The sequence below is a fragment of the Austrofundulus limnaeus genome, unplaced genomic scaffold (genome assembly GCF_001266775.1).
Source record: "Austrofundulus limnaeus strain Quisiro unplaced genomic scaffold, Austrofundulus_limnaeus-1.0 Scaffold0, whole genome shotgun sequence".
NCBI classification, from domain to species: domain Eukaryota; kingdom Metazoa; phylum Chordata; class Actinopteri; order Cyprinodontiformes; family Rivulidae; genus Austrofundulus; species Austrofundulus limnaeus.
Genome location: NW_013952402.1, coordinates 9,571,872 through 9,574,307, shown reverse-complemented (window position 1 = coordinate 9,574,307; position 2,436 = coordinate 9,571,872). Strand labels below are relative to the sequence as shown.

Here is a 2,436-nt window from a genome sequence, read left to right as displayed (position 1 = left end):
CGTGCGTGCGTGCGTGCGTGCGTGCGTGCGTGCAGAAGGAAAAGAAAGACTAAGCAGAGAAAGCAAGACTGGGACAAAGCAGCTGTGTGGGGAGCTGTCAGTCTAGCAGATGACTTATGAAACTGAAGGTTAGGTCTGGTAATCACTGAGCTGCTGGCGGGGCAGGGGAGGAGGGGTGCTGAAAAGAGTTTTGGTCCAAAGCTGCGGTCAGCTACCCCACCAGCGGCAGCAGCAGCAGCACCACAGCATAGCTCCCCGCCTGTGTGCCTGTGGTGTTTATTTACGAGCCCGTTTAACCACGGCGCGGTCCCTGTGGTGGACTGACACAAGATGACAGCAGCCTAAATGTCTTGCCCTTTAAATTCAGCCTAATGGTCCCTTTAGTTCTGTGGAGACACTGGGMTAGGCGCCTGGGGTCTTTTCATTGGGCCCCTCTGAGTAACACATCAGCTAACACATCYACGGGCCACCGTCCAGAGCCTTATTACTACCTGCTTCTGCAAATGTGGCGCCACAGATTTAGCCATGGCTGTGTTTCGAGGGACAGTGTGAGCATGGGAATAAGCACTGTCCTCCAATTACAGCTGATCTAGCTGTGATTATTGATGTGAACGCACTGTTWGCGTCGCTGAATGGCTGCTGCACGACGAGTCAGAATACCAACTCACCCTCACTCTCATTTTAATTTTTAGTCTGTTCWTCTTGTTAATATTGACCAAGTTACCAAATACACTTAAAGAGAGTGTTTTATTTTCTCAAATAAATAAGACGGTGTTTAATTGTTCAGCTGGTGACGTCACTGTGGCACTGTGGTATCTCGAAGTAATCACACTYAGCACAAAAAGTAAGGAAATTTGTGTTTGGTAAATCATTTCATTGTTCTAAAAAGGATTCTTGGCAATAAATCTTATAGTGGGCACCTGATTGGCAGCACCTGGGGGTACCAGAAGTTCAAAACAAATGTCAATAGCAACAGCAAAAAAAAAGCTGTTTTGCAGAGAAGATTTGGCAAATTTTTCATGTGCRCAACCCACACGCTCAACTCTACAGCCCATCCCACAAATGCATGTTCCTTATAAATGTGGCACCATTTAAAAGGGAAATTACCAGGCTTACTAAATGCACAAGATTCATTACCAAGAAGCATTGTTACAACAGAGAAATAACTAACCAAACACGAACTTCCTTAATTGTGTGCTAAGCTTAGTTGCGAAATGGGAGATTAGGTTTGTGTTTTCTTTGCATTGGTCTTTCTCTCTCTCTCTCTCTCTCTCTCTCTCTCTCTCTCTCTCTCTCTCTCTCTTTCTCTCTCTCTCTCTCTCTCTCTCTCTCTCTTTTTGGTTAGGTGTTTCTCTAACGATTGCTATTAAATCTGTTTATTGAATTACTTTTATTTAGACAGGTACTTGCATTGAAGCAAGTAGTCTCATTTACAAGAGAGCTCTGTAAGTAACAGTGACAGAAATGTATGATTCAATCTCAGAAACAGAATGCTCTTATTTGCTTTGTTGATGTTTTTTTTTTAGATATGAAGACCAAAAAAGGAGTATTATTAATGGCACACAGATATGCACAAATATCATAAATCTGTCTCAGGATGTTTTCAATGTTGCAATAATGTTGCTGTTTTTTTTTTAAAACCTCATCAGAACAGGGATTTTAGTGTGATCCCAGTCATATAATTGAGGTGTATGTTGTCTTCCAGGAAAATATTAATGAATTTCACYATATGATGTATAATGTTTGTTTATTTGTTTGCTTTATTTTTGTATTTGTAACAGGWTGGAGTTGTTTTCCTAATATTTTTGGTTTTCTCAGGCATTAAATTCTGCATTCAAATTCTATAATTTATCTAAAATTGTTTGCTGCCGTTGTTGTCAGTTTCATTTCTGTTCAGACCAGAACACAAACAGTTAATCCCTTGCAATTTTGTCTGAAGTAACATTGTGGTAAGTTAATAGCAGATCTGAGTGTTATTGGGAAAATTATATGCAATATGAAAGCAAACATACACTTCACATAAAAACGACCTGCGTAAACACATCATTCATAGCTGCATACCATTCTGTGTGGGCTCACCAGCCAATTGCAATTAGACGCTTTCTGGGAGGAAGAAAAGATTATCCTCTCAAACCTTGTGCCCTGCTCAATTCATGTGGAGAGAAAAAAAATGCAGTTTATTTTGAGTGAGATCCTGACTGTCAATAATTCTCAGCAGGTCTTGGTTTTAAGTCATCCAGATCACACCTATGGGATGTTTGAGAGGAAACAGGCAGAGGGTAAAGTAGTTCGCCACAAATCCCACGGGAATCCCTTTCTGCTGAAGTGTCTTCCCCTGAATCACCTGTTGCCATTGTGCAGTGTTTGTACACCAACCTCAACGTATTGCTCGATGCACACACACACACACACACACACACACACACACACACACAC

General features: G+C 41.5%; 1 long non-coding RNA gene across 1 annotated transcript in view; it reads left to right on the top strand.

The window, feature by feature from the left end:
* Positions 1 to 2,436, top strand: part of LOC106513583 (uncharacterized) — an 11,398-nt gene that overhangs the window by 8,141 nt on the left and 821 nt on the right. The gene's annotated exons all lie outside the window — the stretch shown is intronic.